At 40.0% G+C, this 26144-nt stretch overlaps 1 pseudogene; it reads left to right on the forward strand.

The window, feature by feature from the left end:
• Positions 1 to 4495: 4495 nt before the first annotated feature.
• On the forward strand, positions 4496 to 19932 carry LOC103070849 (glyceraldehyde-3-phosphate dehydrogenase-like; annotated as a pseudogene).
• Positions 19933 to 26144: the final 6212 nt, after the last annotated feature.

Raw genomic sequence — 26144 nt, forward strand, 5'->3', positions numbered from 1 at the left:
CAGGGAAGGCTTCCTGGAGAAAATTACATCTACAGAGAGGATTAGAGGGTTGAGGGGGAGTGACCACCGTGAGCAAAGATGAGGGAAGAAATAACAGAATATCGAGACTAAGGGTAAATCTGCATCTACCACAGAGACCCCCCGACAACCATTCCCATATGGCTACATCAGCTTGTTGTTTCTCAGCAGATTTTTCCAAAGACTTTACTTTCCCAAAGGTCATTTGCCTGTTGCTTTTTGTAATTTTCCTGAGCAGCCTTATTAACTCTGAAATTAGCAGAAGTTCATCTGGTCCACCTTTCCCTCCGTGCAGAAATTTCTGTTTTTTCCATTTCAAGTTTAGAGCATTCAGATTCTACTTTTCACCTGCATTCAATAATTCCTTGATATTCAGACATTCTGTTGGGAGGATATTTTTAGTTGGAAAGGCCAAAACTATCTTATTTGATCATTGTGGGAGAGAAAGGAGTAAGGCTATCTATCGATGTTATATCTGGAAAGTAGAAAGATTTCTTGAAGAGGTGTAATGACTCTCTGAGGGAGAGGATTCCCTGTCAATTCAAAACATGGCCCAGTTGAGGTGTGAAATGCTTTGGTTTGGCCAACCAGCAAATGAGAAGAGTTCCATCTTTTGGCCAAAGTCTGAATTTTAAGTGACATATTTTGTCATTGAGAGCAGGCCCAGTGCCACAGAAACACTCTCCCACGTTTCTTTTAATCACTTCCTCATGAGAACAGATTTTTTTTATGGATTGAGAGTCTATATTAATACAAATATGATGAGAAACAGAGGAAACTGAGCCAACTGACTATTCCCACACGAAATGCCTCTACACATTTAGGAACTGACTGAAAGGTCTGAGAGAGGTGGACAGTTTTGGAAATTTTTCTGCAGGGAAATAAAAGTCTGTGGAATTGCAATAATGAACACAGGCCTGGTGGAGCATTAATGATAACCCATTACAAATATAATAAGCTGTCTTTTGACCTTTAAGGAATAATCACAACCTAAGCTATGTGATCACCAATGAAAATCATGCAGCACAAAGTCAAGTATAACCCCTGACAAAAGAGTGAAATTCAGTTGTTCTCTAAGTTGTCGATCATGCCTTTGTAATAGAATGATGAATCATAATCCCAGAGGCCAGGAATAATACAGTAGATATTCAGGACACGGATCCTAAATGGAAGGCTAGTCCACTGCCTTAGGTTGGGTTCAAGACTGACTACATAACTTGCAGGGCCCAGTGTGAAATAAAAATATAGGGCTCCTTGTTCAAAATTATTAATAATTTCAAGATGGCAATAGTAGAGCATTAAACCAGATACAGGCCCTTCACAGGTTGCACACTCATGAAGCTGGCCCTACTTGAGTTCTTCCTTTGCAGACCCTGAGACTATAGTTTATTTGGGAGGTAATTCCAGGAAGCATCAGTAGGAAGAGTGGGGAAGTGCCATGATACTAAAAATGTACCATGTCCCTGGGGAAAAAGAAGGAAAAATTAAAAGGTTTTAATATGCCTGTTATTCATGGGATAAGTATTGGTATTAAGCAGAAAAGGAACCTAATAGTTTCATTGTAACTTGGAGAGAAGTGAAGTTTAAAAATTAAAAAGGCTCAGTGACTTAACAACATGATCCAAAAATGTCCAGTGTATTTAATTCAATCAGCATTTTTTGAGCTATATGACTTACCGGGCACTGTGTTAAGAGCCAAAGGATATACAAATTTGAAAAAAGTTCTTTTTCTATCATGAAGTAAATTATTATGTAACGGGAAATCCTGAGAGGTAGATATTTTCATATGTCCCATTTTGCAGGTGACAAAACTGAGGCTCAGAGAGGTCCAGTTACTGGTTCAAGGTCACATAGTTTGTGACAGAGCGAAGATTTCAGCCTAAGATAATTCTGGAGTCGTTTGCTTACCCACGAATCTTTTCTTATACATGTAAATAACTTGAAAGACAAGGTACAGTTTGATAAGTACTAGATCAAAGTGTTAACAAAAGTATTGGGGAGGAAAAGACTGATCCTGACCTGTAAATGTTTTCTGAAAAAAGTGAGATTTACCCCCAATCTCTATGACCTGGAGCAAGTTACTGAACCTCTTTGAGCCTCAGGATTTGATAAGTGGATAAAGAGGAGATGGACATTCCAGGAATAGGGACCAGGCTGAGCAAAGAACAGAGATGGCAAAGACAAGTGCCAGCACAGGGCATGTAAAATAGCAAGAGATGGTTTGATAGGCATTTGGGGGTCATATCTTGGAAGAGCTTGATAATCAGTCTAAATATCTAGTACCTTATTCCATAAGAAATAGGAAGCCATTGAACACTTTTGGTAAGGAGTTGACATGCTATGATTGCAGTCTTCTGAAGTTTATGATAACTTCATTGTCTCTAGATTCTGTGGAAGTGCCAGAGTTAAAATATTTGCCTCCATATGGCTCATCTTGTCTGTAATGATGCTGCTCTATTCTGGGCTGAAGGATTGGTGTGAAATGATGGAGGAGAAGGCATTCTGGGCCATCTAGTGGACAGTAGATTGCTAACTTCAACATTTAATGAGAGTCTGGAGTGGAGAGTCTTGGAGAAAATAAGAGATGAGTTTGGAATGGTAGGTTATGGAGATGACTGTAGGGTCTGGAATGATGTCCAGCTCAGAGATGTAGACTTTTCCATAGGCAGTGGACACCCACTGAAAAGTTCCAATGAGGCAATGACAACCTAAGTTGTGAGTAGAGAAATCAGATGCAGTCGTCTTAAATTAGTTGTGTTTGTGCCTGCCCACAAGCCACCTCCTTATTCACCCATTTTGTCATTCAAAAAGCAAAGATTGTCCCCACGGCTTTCGAGTGCCCTTTGTAATGTAGATGCTGATGTACTTTTCATATCCACTTATTAGATTCTAACTTACCTTCACTTATTCCTTCTCCAAAGCTCTTCATTTCTTTATCTGGATTCGAGTCTCTGACCTATAGCATTTTCCTTCTCTCTGAAGAACATCTTTTAACATTTCTTCCAAGAAGGTCTACTGGCACACATTTCCTCAATTTTTGTTTGTCTGAGAAAATCTTTATTTCTTCTTCACATTTGAAGGATAATTTCATAGGGTACAGAATTCTAGGTTGGTGTTTTTTTTCTCTTAACACTTTAAATATTTCACTTCACCCTATACTTGCTTGCACAGCTTCTGAGGAGAAGTCAGATGTAATTTTTATCTTTGCTTCTCCTTAGATAAGCTGTTTTTTTCTCCCTGTGGCTTCTTTCAGGATTTTTTCTTTATCTTTGATTTTCTGTAGTTTGAAAATGGTATATCTCAATGTAATTTGCTTGATGTTCTCTGAGCTTCCTGGATCTATGGTTAGGTGTCTGGCATTCATTTGGGGGAAATTCTTATCCTTATTCTTTCAAATATTTCTTCTGTCCCTTTCTCTCTTTCTTCTCCTTCCAGTATTTCCATTTTACACATACATATGTTACACATTTTGTAGCTGTCTCAGTTCTTGGATATTCTGTTCTGTTTTTCTTTCTTCAGTCTTTTTTTTCTGTTTGCTTTTCGGTATTGGACGTTTTTATTGAGATACCCTCAAGCTCAGGGATTTTTTTCCTCAGCCAGTTTACTAACAAGGCTATCAAAGGCATGCTTCATTTCTGTTACAATGGGTTTTTTTTGTTTGTTTGTTTTGGTTTGTTTTTTTATCTATAGCATTTCTTTTTGGTTCTTTCTTAGAATTTCCATCTCTCTGCTTACATTACCCACTGTTCTTGCACGATGTCAATTTCTTCCATTAGGCCCATTAGCATATTAATCATACTTAGTTAAAATTCCTGGTCTGATAATTCCAATATCTCTGCCGTATCTCAGCCTAGTCTGATGCTTGCTCTGTCTCTTCAGTGTTTTTTGCCTTTTAGTCTGCCTTATAATTTTTTGTTGAATGCTGGATATGATGTACTGAGTTAAAAAAAAAAAAAAACTCCTGTAAATAGGCCTTCAGTGATGTGGTGATAAGGGGTGAGGGAAAGGGAAGCATTTTTTTTTTATAGTCCTATGATTAGGACTTGGTCTTTTCTCGTTTTTTTGCCCGTACCACACAGCATGTGGGATCTTAATTCCCTGACCAGGGATCGAACCCACACCCCCTGCAGTGGAAGCATGGAGTCTTAACCACTGAACTGCCAGGGAAGTCCCAGGGTTTGGTCATTTAATGAGCCTATGTCTCTGGACTGTGAACTTCACAATGCTTCTCAGTTACCCGCTACTCTTCAGGTGGGCAGGATGGCTAGAGTGGGCTGGAGTTGGGTATGTCTCTTCTCCCATGTGGAAGGCTAGAGGCAGCTGGTTAAGTATTTCCCTCCACCAATCAGTTAGGCTTTGATAAAACCCCAGCAGATTAGCTCTGGTTAAATAGTTTCTCCTGAGAGCAGAGCTTGTTAAGAACAGAATGCTCAGGTGTATTTCAAAATGGTTCCTTTTTCCTCCTCCTGCTGGAAGCATGAGGGGATTTTTCTCTGAAATTCACCGTGAAGATGTGGTAGAGATCCTGGAGGTAAAACTCGCAAGTATGGGTGGCTCCCCAATGACTGGGTCCCACTGGAGTTTTTATCTCTTAGTCTTTTCCACATGGAACCTCCAGCAATTTGTCAATTACAGCTCAAGTTCCCTACGCCAGCCCTGGTTCCCGCGAAGTTTTCTGCTCCAGTAAGTTGTGATTCTTTGTATTTGCCTGTCAATCTATCTAATTCTGGGGGCAGCAGTTTGTCCTGTGACCTTACTTCTCTTACAGATTTAAAAAGAGTTGATTTTCAAGTTTGTTCAGCTTTTTACTTGTTGTTAGGTTAGAGGGGTGACTTCCCGCTTCTTATATGCTGGACCAGAAACCAGAAGTCTTATTAGAGTCTATATTCGTTTTTATTTCTTAATAACAGGTTACCACAAATGTAGCTATTTAAAATAATACTGGTTTATTATATCACAGTTCTGTAAGTATAAAAACCAGGCACAACATGGCCAAGTTCTCAGCTCAGGCTCCAGCAAGGCTGAAATTATGATGTCAGCTGGGCTTGATTTAAAGATTTTTTTTTTAAATTGTATTTATTATTTTTGGCTGTGCTGGGTCTTTGTTGCTGTGTGCGGGCTTCTCATTGCAGTGTCTTCTCTTGGTGCAGAGCACGGGCTCTAGTTGCACAGGCTTCAGTAGTTGTGGCTCGTGGGCTCTAGAGCACAGGCTCAGTAGTTGTGGCTCACGGGCTTAGTTGCTCCGTGGCATGTGGGATCTTCCCGGACCAGGGCTCGAACCTGTGTCCCCTGCATTGGCAGGCAGATTCTTAACCACGGCGCCACCAGGGAAGTCCCAGATTTGAAGATTTGACTGAGAAAGAATCTGCTTTGAAGCTCATTCAAGTTGTTGACATAATTCAGTTCCTTGCAGTTGTAGGACTGAGGTCTCTGTCTGCTTGGTGGTTGTTGACCTCAGGTCCCTCTCAATTCCTAGAAGCCATTTCCCTGTATCCCTCTCCATCTTCAAAACCAGCAGCAGAGAACCTTCCTGGCATTGAATCCCTCTCATGCTTCCAGCCTGTTCTTCAGGGTGAGCATAGTCCCGTTTAAGGCTCACATGATTCAGTCAGGCTCACCCAGGTAATCTCCCTTTCTTAGTCAGCTGTGCCATATAACACGACCTAATCAAAGGAGTGATTATCATATCATAGTCACAAGTCTCGGGGATTATACAGGGTGTGTGTACCAGGGGAAGGAATCTTAGAGGCCACCATAGAATTCTATCTACTACGGATTTTAAGTCCCTTGAGCGCAGGGATTGTATAGAAAATGCTTCAGAACCTAGCACAGTGCCTTTGCCCATAGTAAGAACTCAACAAGTGTTGTTGAGCTAATGAAATACATCACTGATCATTGCATTTAAAATAGCCCCTTACAGCCCCATGGCGCCAGGTGCTGAGGGGAGCCTCTCTGCCCCCCACCCATCGCTTGCTTTCCCCCTCCCTCGTTGGGGGACCCACGTGGGCACTGGCCCATTCACAAGTACCTCGAGGGAGAGGGGGAGGGATGGGATTACAGCTGTTTTGCTTAACGGGAACTGGAAGAGGGATCATGTCCTGCTACGTGCCCCTCCCAGGAAGGGAGCACTGACATTGCACTCCTGTACAGGCCACCGCCACTGTCAGTCATCACACTGAGTTCACTTCCCTCGAGAGTTTGGATAAATTCAGGTCAGAGCTGCGGGTACGCAGCCCTCAAGTGTCACAGTAAAGCAGTTCACTGGTCTCTCCATTCGGAAACATGCAGTCATAATGTACAGTGATGCGACACTGTTATTTCATGATCTTTTCATTAAATAAAATAGCCCTCACTTCTGCCACTCAATGCCCTTTTACCTACATTATCTTCTTAGCACTTGCCACTACTTGACTTTATATATGTATTTGTTTATTTATATCTTATTTGTTCATTTTCTGCCCTCCTATCACTTGAGTGAAAGCCCCATTGAGGCGCGGACATTTTTTAGCTTATTCATTCACTACCGCGTCCTCGGTGCTTAAAAGGAACAGTGCCTGGCACCTCGTAGCACCCATTAATAAAAGTTTGGTTAATGAATGAATGGCTGAACAATCTCAAGGCGTCCGTAGGTTAAAGAAGGTGCTACTTTGGGGCCATAGAGCTATATGAAGAAATGTTCCAAATTTCAGCTCAGGAATAACTTGCATGTGTTTGGAATACACCAAAACATAAACATTCGTGGAATGCATATTATGCATATATATAATATATATTGTAACATAGCAGCAGGGTGCTAAGTATTTTATCCAGTGCAATCAATAGAGCAGTCAGAGACAAAAATCCTCAAGACCTAAATCAGATCATGTCCCTCCTCTGCTCAAAAGCCTCCAATGGCTCCCATCCCACTCTGGGAAAAAGTGAGAATCATCCTAATGGCCTATAAGACCCCACATGATCTTCCCCTTCTGGATTGCCCTCTGCCTCATCTCCTCCCAGTTTCCCTCTGGAGTCTCCCCTCCAGCCTTCCTGGCTCTTGGAGGTTTCTCATACCAGGCTCACTCCCAGATCAGGGCATTTGCTCCTTCTACCAGGCCTGCTCATTCCCCCAGATGCTAGCATGATTTGTTCCCTCACCTCTTTCAGTCTTCACTCACTTTCCACGTTCAAAGTGGAGCTTTCCGTGGTCACTCTATTTATTTATTCATAACATCTTTATTGAGTATAATTGCTTTACAATGGTGTGTTAGTTTCTGCTTTATAACAAAGTGAATCAGCTATACATATACATATATCCCCATATCTCCTCCCTCTTGTGTCTCCCTCCCACCCTTCCTATCCCACCCCTCTAGGTGGTCACAACCATTTGTTTATTTTTCTTTTTATTTCCATTTCTCTAGGAGGTGGGTCAAAAAGGATCTTGCTGTGATTTATGTCATAGAGTGTTCTGCCTATGTTTTCCTCTAAGAGTTTTATAGTGTCTGGCCTTACATTTAGGTCTTTAATCCATTTTGAGTTTATTCTTGTGTATGGTGTTAGGGAGTGTTCTAATTTCATTCTTTTACATGTAGCTGTCCAGTTTTCCCAGCACCACTTATTGAAGAGGCTATCTTTTCTCCATTGTATATTCTTGCCTCCTTTATCAAAAATAAGGTGACCATATGTGCGTGGGTTTATCTCTGGGCTTTCTATACTGTTCCATTGATCTATATTTCTGTTTTTGTGCCAGTACCATATTGTCTTGATTACTGTAGCTTTGTAGTATAGTCTGAAGTCAGGGAGCCTGATTCCTCCAGCTCTGTTTTTCTTTCTCAAGATTGCTTTGGCTATTCGGGGTCTTTTGTGTTTCCATACAAATTGTGAAATTTTTTGTTCTAGTTCTGTGAAAAATAGCAGTGGTAATTTGATAGGGATTGCATTGAATGTGTAGAGTGCTTTGGGTAGTAGAGTCATTTTCACAATGTTGATTCTTCCAATCCAAGAACATGGTGTATCTCTCCATCTATTTGTATCATCTTTAATTTCTTTCATCAGTGTCTTATAGTTTTCTGCATACAAGTCTTTTATCTCCTTAGGTAGGTTTATTCCTATGTATTTTATTTTTTTCTTGCAGTGGTAAATGGGAGTGTTTCCTTAATTTCTCTTTCAGATTTTTCATCATTAGTGTATAGGAATGCAAGAGATTTCTGTGCATTAATTTTGTATCCTGCTACTTTACCAAATTCATTGATTAGCTCTAGTAGTTTTCTGGTAGCATCTTTAGGATTCTCTATGTATAGTATCATGTCATCTGCAAACAGTGACAGCTTTACTTCTTCTTTTCCGATTTGGATTCCTTTTATTTCCTTTTCTTCTCTGATTGCTGTGGCTAAAACTTCCAAAACTATGTTGAATAAGAGTGGTGAGAGTGGGCAACCTTGTCTTGTTCCTGATCTTAGTGGAAATGCTTTCAGTTTTTCGAAATTCATTGATTAGCTCTAGTAGTTTTCTGGTAGCATCTTTAGGATTCTCTATGTATAGTATCATGTCATCTGCAAACAGTGACAGCTTTACTTCTTCTTTTCCGATTTGGATTCCTTTTATTTCCTTTTCTTCTTCTTTTGCCATGGCTAAAACTTCCAAAACTATGTTGAATAATAGTGGTGAGAGTGGGCAACCTTGTCTTCTTCCTGGTCTTAGGGGAAATAGTTTCAGTTTTTCACCATTGAGAACTTTGTTGGCTGTGGGTTTGTCATATATGGCCTTTATTATGTTGAGGTAAGTTCCCTCTATGCCTACTTTCTGGAGGGTTTTTATCATAAATGGGTGTTGAATTTTGTCAAAAGCTTTTTCTGCATCTACTGAGATGATCATATGGTTTTTCTCCTTCAGTTTGTTAATATGGTGTATCACATTGATTGATTTGTGTATTTTGAAGAATTCTTGCATTCCTGGGATAAACCCCACTTGATCATGGTGTATGATCCTTTTAATGTGCTGTTGGATTCTGTTTGCTAGTATTTTGTTGAGGATTTTTGCATCTATGTTCATCAGTGATATTGGCCTGTAGTTTTCTTTCTTTGTGACATCTTTGTCTGGTGTTGGTATCAGGGTGATGGTGGCCTCGTAGAATGATTTTGGGAGTGTTACTCCCTCTGCTATATTTTGGAAGAGTTTGAGAAGGATAGGTGTTAGTTCTTCTTGAAATATTTGGTAGAATTCACCTATGAAGCCATCTGGTCCTGGGCTTTTGTTTGTTGGAAAATTTTAAATCACAGTCTCAATTTCAGTGCTTGTGATTGGTCTATTTATATTTTCTATTTCTTCCTGATTCAGCCTTGGAAGGTTGTGCTTTTCTAAGAATTTGTCCATTTCTTCCAGGTTGTCCATTTTATTGGCATAGAGTTGCTTGTAGTCATCTCTCGTGATCCTTTGTATTTCTGCAGTGTCACTTGTTACTTCTCCTTTTTCATTTCTAATTCTATTGATTTGAGTCTTCTCCCTTTTTATTCTTGATGAGTCTGGCTAATGGTTTATTAATTTTGTTTATCTTCTCAAAGAACCAGCTTTTATTTTTATTGATCTTTGCTATCATTTCCTCCATTTATTTTTCATTTATTTCTGATCTGATCTTTATGATTTCTTTCCTTCTGCTAATTTTGGGCTTTTCTTGTTCTTCTTTCTCTAATTGCTTTAGGTGTATGGTTAGGTTGTTTATTTGAGCTTTTTCTTGTTTCTTGAGGTAGGACTGTATTCCTATAAACTTCCCTCTTAGAACTGCTTTGGCTGCATCCCATAGGTTTTGGGTCATCGTGTTCTCCTTGTCATTTGTTTCTAGATATTCTTTGATTTCTTCAGTGATCTCTTGGTTATTTAGTAGTGTATTGTTTAGCCTCCATGTGTTTGTATTTTTTACAGTTTTTTTTTTTTCCTGTAATTGATACCTAGTCTCATAGCGCTGTGGTCAGAAAAGATACTTGATACAATTTCAGTTTTCTTAAATTTACCAAGGCTTGATTTGTGACCCAAGATATGATCTATCCTGGAGAATGTTCCATGAGCACTAGAAGAATGTGTTTTATGTTGTTTTTGGACGAAATATCCTATAAATATCAATTAAGTTCATCTTGTTTAATGTATCATTTAAAGCTTGTGCTTCCTTATTTATTTTCATTTTGGATGATCTGTCCATTGGTGAAAGTGGGGTGTTAAAGTCCCCTACTATGATTGTGTTACTGTCAATTTCCCCTTTTATGGCTGTTAGCATTTGCCTTATGCATTGAGGTGCTCCTATGCTGGGTGCATAAATATTTACAATTGTTATATCTTCTTCTTGGATTGATCCCTTGATGATCATGTAGAGTCCTTCTTTGTCTCTTGTAATAGTCTTTATTTTAAAGTCTATTTTGTCTGATATGAGAATTGCTACTCCAGCTTTCTTTTGGTTTCCATTTGCATGGAATATCTTTTTCCATCCCCTCACTTTCAGTCTGTATGTGTCCCTCGGTCTGAAGTGGGTCTCTTGTAGACAGCATATATACGGGTCTTGTTTTTGTATCCATTCAGCCAGTCTATGTCATTTGGTTGGAGCATTATTCCGTTTACATTTAAGGTAGTTATCGATATGTATGTTCCTATTACCATTTTCTTAATTGTTTTGGATTTGTTGGCCACTCTATTTAAAATCATAGCCGTTGATTATCCCTCCTCACGTAGAACTCTCTGTCCCTCCCCTGTTTTAGTTTCCTCCTTAGTACCATGTACCACTTATATTTAATTTATTTGTTTCATTTATTGTGTGTGTTCTCCCAACAGAATGAAAGAGAAGCAGGGACCTTCTGTCCATTTTGTTCACTGCTCTATCCTCAGCACCTAGAACAGAGCCTGGCAAATAACAGGTCCTTAATAAATATTTGTTGTATCCTTGAGAGCTGACAAGGGTACAGCAACAACTCAAATGAATTCTGATTCAATATTTACCCAGTTAATTTCAGACAATTCAAACTTCCAGGTTCTCAGTCCCTCATCCCAATGAAAAGTACAACCCCATCTCCCACCCTTTGAGCAATTTATAAACCTCAGGATGAGAGGTTTTGATGTCTTCGTAGAAACCTGGTCTTCTTATTCTTTTGAACAGCAAAGTGCTTAGCAACTCCTAGTAACATCTGAGCCTTGCATTGCCTTTGTATTTGGCAGGAAGAAGTAGGTTAAAGTAACTGAGCTTTTTATCTGAGCCAGTGAAAGCACTTTGAGTCATTATTAGCAATGGATTGGACCTCCTTAGGAGAACTGTTGAGCAAACACACAAAATATGGTGTCTTAGGAATTCAAAGGGAAGATCAACAAAGGCTCCAGGGGAAAGGGGAGTGTAGGAAACTGTGTAGTTACTATGATGCCTGGGCCATCATCCTGAGGGTTTAGGTTTGGACTGTGGAGCTGTATTTAACTCCAGTATTGGCAGCTGGTGATTGGCTCTCATCCTCTGCCCAGCTGCTATTTTCATTTCATTCACTTTACAATAATGCAACCTCACATTTCACACAATTGCAGCTTTTGAACCTCACTCCCAGCCTGACTTTATTCTAATGAGCTAGCCACACACAGCAGTTTCTAATGGATTCTGAACAGTGGCTGGACAATGTCTGTAATTTGGGGTTTTCAATGCAGTGAAAGAACCCGTACCAGTCCTCGGTCCTTCTGAGTCTCTCTTTGCAGTAGATTTGTCCAGTAGAAACTCAGCACATAATCACCAGCCTCAGATACCTGGAAGACACACCCATTGATGTTTTCTCAAGAACTAACGCACTCAGAGCTGCTCTGGTTAGCCTGGCTATTGATATCTTCCTCTGACATAAGGCTGAGCCAGGATTTTCTTACTTGGTAACTAGTCGATGCTATAAGAGATGAGGTCATTTGGACAGACCAGGATGTATGTTGTTGTTGTTGTTGTTGTTGTTGTTTTTTGGCTTCCACAGAGGATTATTTGGAAGGTTTACTGTGCATGAAACAATTTGAAATTCTTATGTAACAAACTCTTTGAAATCTGAAATTCCTTCATGTAACAAACTGTTGCTAAACATGAAGTAAATCTTCATCACCACTTACTCTGCACCATTTTCTTAGCAACTCCTACAAGCACAGAGAATACCTGACAGTAATGTACTACTATGGGGAAAACCCCCTTGTTCAACAGCCACCTTGCGTTCCCTAATTGAAATGGACTATTTGTACTGGTAACACAAACTGCTGTGCCGTTTAAAAAATCAACATTGGAAAACGTTAAAGTGGGAACCTGTGGATTCTGATTCAGAAAAGTTTGTGCAACATCCAGCAGTCTTCCCTCCTGTGGAGCTGTAGAGAGACCTTTCTTTTCAGCTATTCAAAAGTCCATTGTGCAACTAGTAACCAGAACCTACTATTTAGTAAGAAGAGTAACCCAGGGATGCTTCTCATCATAGCCAAAATGGTGGCTACTTGCATGGCGTGAAAATAGAGATACACCAACATGTCTGAATGCTGCCAACTATCCGCCCATTCTTAGAGCCATTTCTTTGCTTTAAGACATTAGGTCTGCCTCTTCCTTATATGGGAGCAGAGGCACTGGAGTCATATTAAAGGTAAAATTCTGTCTTTTCATTACTTTTGCCTAGTGCCATCCCTGTTAGCACTATTGAGGAGCAGTGTTTTTGTTTTTGATTTTGTTTTTGTTTGCGGTATGCGGGCCTCTCACTGCTGTGGCCTCTCCCATTTGCGGAGCACAGGCTCCGGACGCGCAGGCTCAGCGGCCATGGCGCACGGGCCCAGCCGCTCCGCGGCATGTGGGATCCTCCCGGACCGGGGCACGAACCCGTGACCTCTGCATCGGCAGGCGGACTCTCAACCACTGCGCCACCAGGGAAGCACCCCCCCCCCTTTTTTTTAAGATTTTTAGAAATTTCATGTAATGTCTGAAACATTTATATTAACATATTTCCATACAAATAACCCAAAGAAAGTTTAGTATTAGTTGTTGTTTTTTGTTTGTTTGTTTGTTTGTTTGTTTATACTGCAGGTTCTTATCAGTCATCAATTTTATACACATCAGTGTTTACATGTCAATCCCAATCGCCCAACTCAGCACACCACCATCCCCACCCCACTGCGGTTTTCCCCCCTTGGTGTCTATACGTTTATTCTCTACATCTGTGTCTCAACTTCTGCCCTGCAAACCAGTTCATCTGTACCACGTTTCTAGGTTCCACATACATGCGTTAATATATGATATTTGTTTTTCTCTTTCTGACTTACATCACTCTGTATGACAGTCTCTAGAACCATCCACGTATCTACAAATGACCCACTTTCGTTCCCTTTTATGGCTGAGTAATACTCCATTGTATATATGTACCACAACTTCTTGATCCATTCTTCTGTTGATGGGCATTTAGGTTGCTTCCATGACCTGGCTATTGTAAATAGTGCTGCAATGAACATTGGGGTGCATGTGTCTTTTTGAATTATGATTTTCTCTGGGTATATGCCCAGTAGCTGGATTGCTGGATCATATGGTAATTCTATTTTTAGTTTTTTCAGGAACCTCCATACTGTTCTCCATAGTGGCTGTATCAATTTACATTCCCACCAACGGTGCAAGAGGGTTCCCTTTTCTCCACACCCTCTCCAGCATTTGTTGTTTGTAGACTTTCTGATGATGCCCATTCTAACTGGTGTGAGGTGATACCTCATTGTAGTTTTGATCTGCATCTCTCTAATAATTAGTGATGTTGAGCAGCTTTTCATTTTGAGTCCTAAGCTGGATGGTTTTTTGTCCTGGGTGAAAGAGAGAGAAAAAGGGAACAGAGAGGCAGATGATGCATTGTTTATAATTGCATTGTATATAAATATAAGCACCTACTTATATGATATGTCTAAAACATAAAAAACTATAGAGACAGAGAACAGATCACAGGTTGCCTGGGATAAGGAGGTGAGAGCAAGGATTGACTGCAGATACACAGAAGGGAACTTTTTGGGGTGATGCATGTATTCTAAAACTAGATTGTGATGAGCCTTGCATAACAGTATAAATTTACTGTTTATAAATTCATCAGACTGTCCACTCAAAAAGGCTGAATTTTTAAACTTCTATTTACAACAGCATCAGAAAGAATAAAATGCTTAGGAATGAAGCTAACCAAGAAGATGTAAGACTTGTGCTCTGAAAACTGTAAAATATTGCTCAAAGAAGTGAAAGAACACTGAAATAAATGGAAAGACATGCTGTGTTCATGGGTTGGAGGACTTACATTGTTAAGATGTCAATACTTCCCAAATTGACAGAGTCCGTGCAATCCTGATCAAAATGTCAGTGGCTTTTTTTTTTTTTTTTGCAGAAATTGAAAAGCCAATCCTCAAATTCATATGGAAGTGCAAAGGATCTCAAATAGCCAAAACAATATTGAAAAAGAACGAAGTCAGGGTACTCACACTTCTTGATTTCAAAACTCACTGCAAGGCTACAATATCCAAAGCAATGCAGTACTAGCATAAGGATAGACACATAGACCAGTGGGATAAAATTGAGAGTCCAAAAATAAATGTATGCATCTATGGCCAAGTGGTTTTCAACAAGAATGTGAAGACCATTCAGTGAGAGAAAAATAGGCTCCAACAAATGGATATCCATGTGTGAAAGAGTAGAGCTGGACTCCTATCTCATACCATATAAAAAAATTAACTCAAAATGGATGAATGGCCTAAATGGAAGATCTAAAACTATAAAACTCTTCAAATAAAACATAGGAGTAAATCTCCATTACCTCAGATTTGGCAATGGATTCTTTTATTTTTTTTATTGGAGTATAGTTGCTTTACAATGTTATGTTAGTTTCTGCTGTACAGCAAAGTGAATCAGCCACACATATACATATATCCCCTCTTTCTTGGATTTCCTTCCCATTTAGGTCACCACAGAGCATCGAGTAGAGTTCCCTGTGCTATTCAGTCAGTTCTCAGGCAGTAGGTTCTTAGATATCACATCAAATGCACAAACAACAAAAGAAAAAATAGATAAATTGGACTTCATCAAAATTAAAGATGTTTATGCATAAAATGACATTATCAAGAAATTTAAAAGAAAACATACAGAACTGAAGAAAATTTTTACAAGTCATTTACCTGGTAGATGTCTAGTATCCAGAATATAGAATGAACTCTTACTGCCCAACAATAAAACACCCAATTAAAAAATGGGCAAAGGATTTGAATAGACATTTCTCCAGAGAAGCTATATAAGTGGCTAATAAGCACATGAAAATATGTTCAGCATCACCAGCCATTAAGGAAATGCAAATCAAAACCACAACGAGATACTATTTCACACTCACTAGGATGGCAATGACAACAACAACAACAGAAAATAACAAGCATGGGTGAGGATGTGGAGAAATTGGGACCCTTGTACGTTTCTGGTAAGAATGTAAAATGGTACAGCTTCTGTGGAAAACAGTTTGATGGTTTCTCAAAACCTAAACACAGAATTGCCATCAGACCCAGCAATTTCACTTCTAGGCATATACCGTAAAGAATCGAAAGGAGGGAGTCAAAACAGATACTTCTATGCCAGTGTTCACTGCAGCATTATTCACAATAGTCAAAAGATGTAAAGAACCCAAATGTCCATTAACAGATGAATGGATAAGCAAAAGATGGTATATACATACAATGGAATATTATTCAGCCATAAAAAGAAATGAAGTCCTGATACATGATCCAACATGTATCGTAAATGGATGAACCTTGAAAACATTATGCTGAGTGAAATAAGCCAGAAGCTTATATTATAGGATTCCACTTATATGAAATACTTAGACTAGGCAAATTCATAGAGGCAGAAAGCAGAATGGTGGCTGCCTGGGAAATGGGAAGTTATTGTTTAATGATTACAGAGTTTCTGCTTGGGGTGATGAAAAGTTTTTGGAATAGATGGTGGTGATGATTGGACAACACTGTCAATATAATTAATGCTACCGCATGCCTTAAAATGGTTAAAATGGCAACTTTTATGTTATATATATTTTACCACAATAAAAAAAAAAAAGAAAAGAAAATAAATAAATAGAAAATAAATTTTAAAATAAATAGAAAATAAATTAAAAAATAAATAGGTCACCCTGGTAAAGTTAATTTTAAAATTCTGATTTCAAAAAATAAAAATAACGCATTCTGTGTACAAAGACCACATCTGTTTCTTATCACCCTTGAGCAAACCCAGTCCTGTTTCATATGGAATTTGACATCCATGAGCACTCATTAAATGTTGACTAACCCTTAAAAATGGGATGATAGAAAAACCAGTTATGAGAGGGATAGCTATAATCTACAAAATCATATTAAGATTTATCAGGTAGTATTCATGGAGAGCAATCTTCCAAGCAATAAAATATCTTTGCTGAGTGAGGGAAGAGATTTCTCTCTATTGAAACAGTTGCTGGTCTGGTACGCTGCCAAATGTCCAGAAATGATGTAACGTGGAAGATGTTGGAATTTTCCACAGACACGAATGACAAAAATTTTAAATAAAGGGCACCAATTAAAGCATCTTCCCTACTTCTTAAAGCAAAATATGCCCTAAAACACTGCCAAGGATTTTCAGAGGTCAGTCAACAAATGACACAATCAGCAGAACTCTGCTGGAATTTATTTTTCACTCACATTCTTGCCAACCCAATCTTTGTAAACTTTGCATCTGCCATATTGGCTGGAGAGGACTGTTCCCATGCTGGTGATGGAATTTAGTGTGAGTCTTAAAGGGATCGGTCTATGGCTTTCGTCACATCAGCCACACTTGAAGTGCTACTGACCCAAGGGGTCATCTGCTCTAGTTTGAGGGGCCACCGATAGGAAAAGTCTTATTTCTTTCTTGTCACATACTGCTTTCCATGTTACAATATCCCTCCTATTTTTTAAAAAATTGAAGTATAGTTGATTTACAATGTTGTTTTACTTTCTGCTATACAGCAAAGTGACTCAGTTATACACGTATATACATTCTTTTTTATATTCTTTTCTATTATGGTTCATCCCAGGACATTGAATGTAGTTCCCTGTGCTATATAGTAGGACCTTGTTGTTTATCCCTTCTGTATGTAATAGTCTGCTAACCCCAAACTCCCAGTCCATCCCTTCCCAACCCCCCTCCCCCTTGGCAACCACAAGTCTGTTCTCAATGTCTGTGAGTCTGTTTCTGTTTCACAGATAGGTTCATTTGGGTCACATTTTAGATTCCACATATAAGTGATATCATATGGTATTTGTCTTTCTCTTTTTGACTTACTTCACTTAGTAGGATAATCTCTACTTCCATCCATGTTGCTGCAAATGGCATTATTTCATTCTTTTTTATGGCTGAGTAGTATTCCATTGTATATAAACACCACATCTTCTTTATCCATTCATCTGTTGATGGACATTTAGGTTGTTTCCATGTCTTGACTATTGTGAAGAGTGCTGCTATGAACATAGGGGTGCATGTATCTTTTCGAATTATAGTTTTGTCTGGATATATGCCCAGGAGTGGGATTGCTGGATCATATGGCAACTCTACTGTTAGTTTTTTGAGGAACCTCCATACTGTTCTCCATAGTGGCTGCACCAGTTTACATTCCCACCAACAGTGTAAGAGGGTTCCCTTTTCTCCACACCCTGGCCAGCATTTATTATTTGTAGACTTTTAAATGATGGCCATTCTGACTGGTATGAGGTGGTACCTCATTGTAGTTCAGATTTGCATTTCTCTAATAGCTAGTGATGTTGAGCATCTTTTCATGTGCCTATTGGCCATCTGTATATCTTCTTTGGAGAAGTGTCTATTTAGGTCTTCTGCCCATTTTCCGATTGGGTTGGCAGCAAATGCTGCCTTAGAGGAGTCCTGCATCTGCTGGCTCTATCACCCCCACATGCTCAGTCATTGGCTGAAGGAGCCCAGGGGACCTTGCACAGCTGTGGGCTGTCAGCCACCCACACTCCCCACCATGTGTTCTCCCAAAGGGAGACCTGACCAGTGCATCTCCATGGCTGCCACACTGGCTGTCAGACACAGGTCTGTCCCTGGCCTTTCCCTCCCAGAAGACGCCCACCTCTTCCTTGCCTTCCCTTAGCACCTCTGTAAGAGCTCATGAGAAACAGAAAACCAGAGTTGACCAGAAGTTACAGGCTAAACCAGGGGAGAAATGCCAACCTACTAAAACAAGGAGTTACTGTAAATGGACATTCCTTTTGGTGGGATGGAAATGTTCTACAATTGGATTGTGGCGATGGTTGTACAACTCTGTAAATTTACTAAAAATCATTGAATTGCACACTTAAAGCAAGTGAATATTATGGTACATAACTTATACTTCAATAAAACTGTTTAAAAATGCAAAATAAGTTAATAAAGGCCTATGAGTTAGTCCTGAATAAGACATTGTTAGGAATGTACAGAGGAAACACTGAAAGGAACACTAACAAACTTCGTTGATGGCTGTTTTGGGTGATGGAAAATATATATTTAAAAAATTTCTTCTTTACCCTCTCTGTTTTTTTCTAAATTTTCTACACTGAGCAAATATTTGAAAGGTATATTATCATTTAAATATTTTCACCTATCATATATCTGGGCAGAAAATAAAACCTAAACATGTTTTCATTCAAATAACTGGTGATCAGAATAATCATTGGAGATTTTGTTAACTGAAAGACTTTCAAAATGAAGTTAAACTGACTCAGTTACATGTATGCATAGCAGACTTACAATTCTGGTTATGACAGAGTAGCTTGGATCCTAATAACCATGCCAACAAGAAAAAATATAAAAGCTGGATAAAATGCAAACCAATAATAACAACAACCAAAATGGATAAATAAGCAAACAAACAACAGCTTTTTTAAGGTATCAGAAGCCAACCAAAGCAGGCAGGCATTCAGGGGCCAAGATCCTGCATAGGTGATACCAACATTCAACACTGTTTTTTCCACTGAAAACATATGCTGATTCGTAAACTGTGTATACGCAGGACAATAGGCAAAACCGCCAAGCAGAAAGTAGCTATTGCGAGGCTATAAGGGTAAACAAAGGATTGGCAGGCTTACAGCACTGGGGAGACAAAAACTGCAGTTCAAGACCTGCCAGAGAGGAGGAGCCATGGTTAATACTCCAGTTTTCAGTTGAGAATCTTAAGGACTATGCCCCAGGGTAGGGTTTCTTAACCTTGGCACTATTGACTTGTTGGGCTCTCTTTGTGGGGACTGAGGGCTGGGGGAAGGGCAGCTGTCTTGAGCATTTTAGGATGTGTACTGCATACTGACCTCTACCTGCTAGCTGTCAGTAACACCCATCCCCAACTTGTGACAATCAAAAATGTCTCCAGATATTGCCAAATGTCCCCCAGGGCCCCAGATCATCTCTAGTTGAGAACTACTGCCCTAGGATTAAGGAAAACCAGAACTCGTGAACACCATCTGTGCCATCACTACCACCCAGAAGACCATGTACGTCCCCTCTGGGCAGCTGTGGTGTGATGGCTGTGGGGCTGCCCTGCTCCTATTGGCACTGCCAAGGCTGTGGGCAAGGTCATCCAGGGGCTGAATGGGAAGTTCACAGGCTGGTCTTCCGTGTCTCCACCCCCAACATGTTGGTCATGGATCAAACCTGCCATCTAGGGAAAGCAGCCCAAAATGACATTAAGAAGGTGGTGAAGCAAACAGCAGAGGTCCCCCTAAAGAGCACCCTGGGTTACACTGAGGACCAGGTTGGCCCCTGCAACTTTAACAGTGACACCCACTCTCCCACCTTCAGTGCCAGGCTTGGCATTGCCCTCAATGACTGCTTTGTCAAGCTCATTTCCTGGTATGACAATGAATTTGGCTACAGCAACAGAGTGGTAGGGACTTATAGTCCATGTGGCCTCTGAGGAGTAAGAGCCCCCTGGACCACCAGCCCCAGTGAGATCATGAGAGCAAGAGAGAGGCCCTCAGCTGTTGGGGGTTCCTTGACCCACCTGGATTCCCCAACACACTGAGAATCTCCCGTCCTAAATACAGTTTCCATCCCAGACCCCTGAAGACACGGAGGGGCTAAGGAGCCCTACCTTGTCATGTGTCATCCATTAAGTACTGTACCCAGCCCCCCTCCCCCAAATTAGAGATGGATAGATGCACAGTTAATTGTTAAACAAATATGCTAAAATGTTAACAGTAGAATCTAGGGGACAGGTATATAGAGATTAACTGTAAAGTCTTTCAATTTACCTATACTTTTGAAAATTTTCACAATCAAATGTCGGGAGGGGGCTTACTAAAAGACTGAGTCTCATAATGGAATACAGGTAGCAAGTTAGCAGGAATCATGTTACCACAGTGTTAAAGCAACCTGCAAAGTAATGTGAGAATTAACTAGACACATGGACTAATAAGTCTGTTTATACATTGCCGTCATCTAAAGACTTAATTGAGTGCTTATCCAACATGACCTTTGCTTTAATTTCTGACAGGAAATGATTAGAGTGTGCCAACCAAAAAACAGCAATCAATTGCTACTGAGTACAGGTTACCGTCTGTGCAGTGAAGACAAAAAAGAGCTTGTATTGCAAATTTTTTCCCCCAAGCCCAGGATAGTGGTCACAGGAAAAAGATTTGGATTATAATTAGAAAGTATTCAATAATCTTAGATTGCAAGTGCTTTCTGTGGTCACTCAATCATTTAATTAATTGGACAACTATTTATTGGAAGTCCACGATGGGTTGGCACTGTTCAAGGTGCTGAGGATTTTTTACAAAGCAGTGAATAAAAGAGTAAAATACTAGCCCTTATGGAGCTTAGATTCCAGTGAAGAGACAAAGACCAAACAAATAAATAAAATATATATTACCTGATGGTAAGCACGATGGAGAAAAATAAAGATGGGACGGGTTAGTGGGTGCTGGGGTGGAGATGGACTGGGGTGCAATTCCAAGGATGGTTAGGAAAGGGCATTTCCAGAAGGGAGCTTTTGATCAAAGGCCTGAAGGAGGTCAGGTAGTGAGCCAGGTGGGAATCTGAGAGAGGAAAATTCCAGGCAGAGGAGTCAGCCCATTGTAAAGGCCCTAAAGGGAGGACATGCCCAGTGGGTCAGGGAACAGTCAGGAAGCCAGGAGGCTGGGGTGGAGTGACTGAGAGGAAAGTGAAAGGAGATGAGGACAGAGAAGTGGGAATGCAGGCTGGGGAGACAATGCCAGTCCTTTGAAGCCCTCGTAAAAGTCACTGTGGCCACTGGAAGATTCTCAGCAGAAGAGTGACGTGATCTGCCCGACATTAAACATTTGTTGACTACCGGTGCTGTTCTAAAAGGTTTGGACCTTACAGGCATGGGAAACCATCAGACTCTATAAGCATAGAGCTTGGTCATTAGTATAAGGTTAATCTGGGCAGTGAGGTTTCATTTAGGTATTTCTTTTCTTTTTCTTAAAATAATGTTTTATTTTTAATTGTGTTAAAAACACGTAACAACATAAATTTTACCGTCTTCATCATTTTTAAGTGTGCAGCTCAGTGTTAGTCCTATTCACACTGTTTTTCAACAGATCTCCACAACTTTTTCAGTCTGCAAAACCAAAACTTTGTACCCAGTAAACAACAACTCCCCATCACTCCTTCCTTCCAGTCCTTGTCAACCACCATTCTACTCTCTGTCTTTATGAATTTGACTGCTCTAGGTACAGTCAAATTCAAGTGGAATCATACAGTATTTGTCTTTTTTCTTATTATTATTCTTAATAAGCCAGTGAAACTGGCTTATTTCACTTAGCATAATGTCATCAAGGTTCATCAATGTTATAACATGTGACAGGATTTCCTTCCTTTTTAAGGCTGAATAATATTCCATTGTACGTATCTAGCATATATTTTGTTTATCCATTCATCCATCGATGGACACTTCTACCTCTTGGCTATTGTGAATAATGCTGCTGTGAACATAGGTGTGCAAACATCTCTTTGAGTTCCTGTTTTCTGTTCTTTGGATTTATGCCCAGAAGTGGGATTGCTGCATCATATGGTATTCTATTTTTAAATATTTGAGGAATCATCATACTATTTCCATAGGACTGGCATCATTTTACATTCCCACCAACAATGCACAGTGGTTCCAGATTCTCCACGTCCTCTCCAACACTTGTTATTTTCTGGTTTTTTGATAGTAGCCATCCTAATGGGTCTGAGATTTTCTTCTTTGTGTTTTTTTTTTTTTTTTTTTGGCTGCATAGGGTCTTAGTTGCAGCATATGGGAACCTTAGTTGCAGCACATGGGAACCTTAGTTGCAGCACACGGGATCCTCGTTGCGGCATGCGGGATCCTTCATTGTGGCATGCGGACTCTTCATTGCAGCTCATGGACTTCTCTCTAGTTGTGGTGCATGGGCTCAGTAGTTGCCCCATGGACTATGGGATCTTACTTCCCTGACCAGGGATAAAACCCACGTCCCCTGCATTGGAAGATGGATTCTTAACCACTGGACTACCAGGGAAGTCCCTCGTCTTTGTTTCTAATTGAAGTAATATTTTCCAATTCTCTTCACCACTTCTCATTTTATCTCTTACATCAAGCAAACTTCCACTAACCTCTCTATTTCTACTTTTCTGGAACCAGTCGTAACACACAGGAGTCAAGCTGGAAAAATGAGGAGTGGCTGCAGTCCTTCCTTTCCCCCACTTCACTGCATTCCCTTTTGCTTGCTGGTTCATGTCAGGGGAATTAAGCATAAACTTTGCTTCTTTGTTAGCTTCTGTGAACAAAATGCCATTTTTAGCACTGTATTTTAGCCAGATTTAACCACAAAACACTTCAGAAATCTGGGAGAGAAGGCATTTGATTTATGGTTCCCTTAAAGCAAAAGTGGAGTCTACTGCCCTCTGGGCACGATGATAGTCACCTGACCGGAATATGTTTTTTTGGCCTCCGTCATGATCCATACTTAAACTGCATCCCAGTTTTATTGTTTGACTGTTAAGATTTGTGTCTCCAGTTGATTAGATAAGGAATTCTAAGCAAGGGTGGAGGAGGAAGATGATAACATTACAGACTTTTCTCTTTCAGTTCCTGCTCTCTGAAGCTTGCCTTCATGCTCTGAATTTCCCTCAAGGAGAGCCACTTAGTAACCATGTCCTTGGCTGGTGTTGACTCTTGTTTGAAAGTTTTCTGCTTTGAATAAAAAGTCTTTGATTTTTTTTCCTTCTGCCCTTAAAATAAAAATGCTGTAGTTAAGTGCCCTGGGTCAAATTCTGCCCTTAGTTACTATTTCTATGGCATTTGTATTGTACACGTAAGCAAACCCTGAAGTTGATTCCATTACAAAGTTTTAATAACAGCTTACGTCTGTGGATCATTTTATATTGTAGAAAATGATTGCATGTACATTTGTTCATCTGATACACACACACACACAACTATGCAGTAGGTAAGGCAGAAATATTTAGTCCTATTTGACAGGCAAAGTAACTGAGATTCAGAGAGGTTAAGTGGCTGATTCAAGGCTACACAGGCATGGATAGGGCTCAAACCCAGACCTCCCAATTCTTAAAACTGTGCTAAGGAGGGTTTTGGTTTGCTCTGGTTTCTGATGATTATGGAATTACAAATACATATACAAAGATAGATTATTATATTATTCCCATACAGTGCTTCCAAAAGATGTGAAAAGTGAGGAAGAAAACATAATTGAGTGAAAGTAACCAAATTTGTGAAATGCAGGACACAGGTAAGAATCTTGCAGGAACTGTTTCGAAGGAATATGATAGATTGCACACCACTAAGGAGCAATGACTGAGGCTTACTTATTTTTGCATTTTGGATAATCCCCAACACAGCATCTTGCACCCACTGAGTACTGAATGTATAAAGGAATGAATGAGTACAATTACCTAAAGTCCTGGAGGAAGCTTGCCAAGGAATTGAGGTGGCTGGGAGAACTTACTGGAAGTTTAATGAAAAAAAAAAGTTTAATAAAGAGTTTAATGAAAATTTCATTAAGTTCTTCAGGAAAAAAAGACCCAACTAGCTAACTGGAGCTTCTGCTTCCGTGCAGCCAGAGAACAGGAAGAGGGGAAGAAATAGATAAAAAGCTGGCCTTGATTTGCTGTGACTTTCATTCCATCCACCTGAGAATTGTGTGGTTGATAATAGATGCAAAATAGAGTGAACAACTTGTGCTGAGAATTTCCTTTTTTTTTTTTTTTTTTTGAGAATTTCCATTTTTTTGAAACCTGTCGTCGTTTTGCTGTATATAGTGACGTTAATGACCCACCAATTGATCTGAATGTCTGGGGTCAATTGGGGCAGCGCCTGGCCCAGAGCAGGTGCTCAGTAAATGTTATTGGAAGAATGAATGAAGGTCAGGTGTTAACCAGACAGAAGCAGCCTGGCAAGCAGGGAGGCCCCGGAGAAGCACCGTCCTAAGCACTCTCTACCCTAATTGCCACTAAAGAGTGGGACTTGCAGGTTGGAGGAACAGCACCCCTTTGTCACTCTCTCCTTCAGACTTAGGAAGGGGGAAACCCCACAAATTACAAGAAGCTCTTTTGGCCAGAGCTGCTTAGGAGGTTGTATGCTGGTCACATCACCAGTGACATCCACTGGTGCTTCTGAGGTCAACTTTTCCAAATATCTGTAGAGGGTTATGATGATTTATTTTACGATTTGATAAGGTAAACTGGAAAATTCTAAATGGATTCATAATTTAAATGTTTAAAGGAAAGCTGTAAAAATTATTAGGTGCAATAAAGAATAGACATACATACTTCAGTAAATTGAAGAATTCTTTTGTATATTTTGCACCTAAACTTACTGGTTTCCTAATTGTTTTTTTTCATATTTCCAATTTTGTTTAAAGTCAGGTTACCTATACTTTGTAAATGTCGATTAGGTTCAGTTGATTGATGGAGCTGTTCAGTTCAGCTATGTCCTTACTGATTTTCTGCCTGCTGGGTCTACTAACTACTGATGGAAGGGTGTTGATGCCTCCAGCTATAATAGTGGACTTGTCTATGTCTCTCGGCAGTTTTTGCCTCATGTATTTTGATTCTCTGTTATCAGGCACATATACAGTAAGGATTGTTATGCCTTCTTAAAGAAGTGACTCCCCCTTATCATTATGTAATACATCTCTTTATCCATGATAATTTTCCTTATTCTGTAGTCTGAAATTCATATGCTACCCCAGCTTTCTTTTGGTGGGTGTTGGCATGGGTCTGTCTTTCTCCAACCCTTTACTTTTCACCTGTCTCTGTGTTTATACTTAAAGTGGGTTTCTTGGATCTTATTTTTTAATTCACTCTGACAGTCTATATCTTTTCATTGGTGTTATTTAGACCATTCATGTATAAAGTGATTATTGATATAGTTGGATTAATATCTACCATGTTTGTCACTGTTTTCTGTTTGTTGCACTTGTTCTTTTTTAAAATCTTATCCTATTTTTCTGCCTTCTCTAGTTTTTTGTTTTTTTTTTTTTTTTGCAGTACGCGGGCCTCTCACTGCCGTGGCCTCTCCCGTTGTGGAGCACAGGCTCCGGACGCGCAGGCTCAGCGGCCATGGCTCACGGGCCCAGCCGCTCCGCGGCATGTGGGATCCTCCTGGACCTGGGCATGAACCCGTGTCCCCTGCATCTGCAGGCGGACTCTCAACCACTGTGACACCAGGGAAGCCCTCCCCTATATTTAGAAAGACGTCTACTGATCTATTTTTCCCTTCCTTCTGGTAGAGTGTTGAGAACACTAAAGCAGAGAGTTACCAAGGATGGGAGACAAGTGATGGAATTCAAGCTGCATCATTCTTAGTTCCTAACCCTTTATGCTATAAACTGTGTGCTTGTCAGATACACTCCTCCTTCCTCTTGACTGGGTTATGATAGAAGAAAATACTACCAGGAAAAGAGATCTGAACAAGCCCTTCTACTCTGCCAAGGGTTTCATTTAAGCATATGCACAAACAAGTCGCATAAATCAAAGGGCTTCAAAGTCTAGAGGAGGGAGGTGTAGTTGCCTTGTTGAAAGAAAGCCATTCATGGAATATATGTGAGTGGAGACAAGGGAGGGAGAGTCACTTGGCTAGATCTCAAGATATGACCAAACCCACTTCAGATGGCAAAGTTCCACTGTT

Source organism: Lipotes vexillifer, unplaced genomic scaffold, assembly GCF_000442215.2.
Source record: "Lipotes vexillifer unplaced genomic scaffold, Lipotes_vexillifer_v1.1 scaffold863, whole genome shotgun sequence".
In the NCBI taxonomy this organism is placed as follows: Eukaryota; Metazoa; Chordata; class Mammalia; order Artiodactyla; family Lipotidae; genus Lipotes; species Lipotes vexillifer.